This window comes from Taudactylus pleione, unplaced genomic scaffold (genome assembly GCF_031769625.1).
Source record: "Taudactylus pleione unplaced genomic scaffold, aTauple2 ptg000310l, whole genome shotgun sequence".
Lineage (NCBI taxonomy): Eukaryota > Metazoa > Chordata > Amphibia > Anura > Myobatrachidae > Taudactylus > Taudactylus pleione.
The window spans coordinates 2,092,501-2,093,541 of NW_028284711.1; positions in this window are offsets into that span (position 1 = coordinate 2,092,501).

Genomic DNA, 1,041 nt, shown 5'->3' on the forward strand with positions numbered 1-1,041 from the left:
AACGCAATAACGGTACCGCAAGAAATACTCTCTGCATTAATGTCTAATTCTGATTGAATATTTTCTTTACTACAGCCTGTCTTCTTTATTGCATATACCACTCCAAATACAGTAGAAAACAGTGCATAAAGTGTATGTGTGTATGTATATATATATGTATATGTGTGTGTGTGTGTATATATATATATATATATATATATATATATATATATATATAAAATCTGCAATCTATCGCATCAGTAGAGAGGGTCATAGAAATGTGTATTCTTCTTTATCCTCAGCATATGGACTGTTGAAGGCTTCTTCTATACCTTCTAGAACATCTGTGAACAACCCTTCAAAATAAATCTGGGGACAGAGCTGACAACGTCCCACAGAGCTTCCATTTTACTATGAAAAAGAGGCATCCTAAAAACCCATGGCCCACACTTTACAGGGGATCAAATCTTTAATGTCCAGAACGGAGGGGGCTAGAACTAAGGACGCACTCAGAATAGGCTAAACCGAATCCAGACTTCTAACCAAAACCCCGAATCTTAGGACATGACCCACAGAGGAAAGTAAGCGGCAGCGACGTCATCCCGAGAGGAGGGGGACAGACGGCGGGTAAATGCCTTGGTTTAAAGTGCATCTCACCGAGAACTTTTAGTTGAATTATTACCAAGATCAGGGTTATTCAACATGTAGCCCTCCAGCTGCTGTGGAACTACACATCCCAGCATGCTTTGCCAGTTTCTGCATGTTCTTATAGCAAAACTGTGGCAGGGCATGTTGGGATGTGTAGTTCCACAGCAGCTGGAGGACCACATCTGGCCTAGACGATTATATGGGGTTGAGAGTTCACAATATCATCCCGCTGTTCCGTGGAATGGCCACTCGCCATTTTGTTAAAGCATTTAGTGAGGTTGGACCCTGTTTTGTTCACAGGAACACCTTCACAACACTTTACTCGTCCCCTCCATCTGAGCAGACCTCTTCTCCGCCAATGCCACCATCTTGATCTGCGATGCTTTTGGTCCCAATAGAGATTTTAGTGCCAAT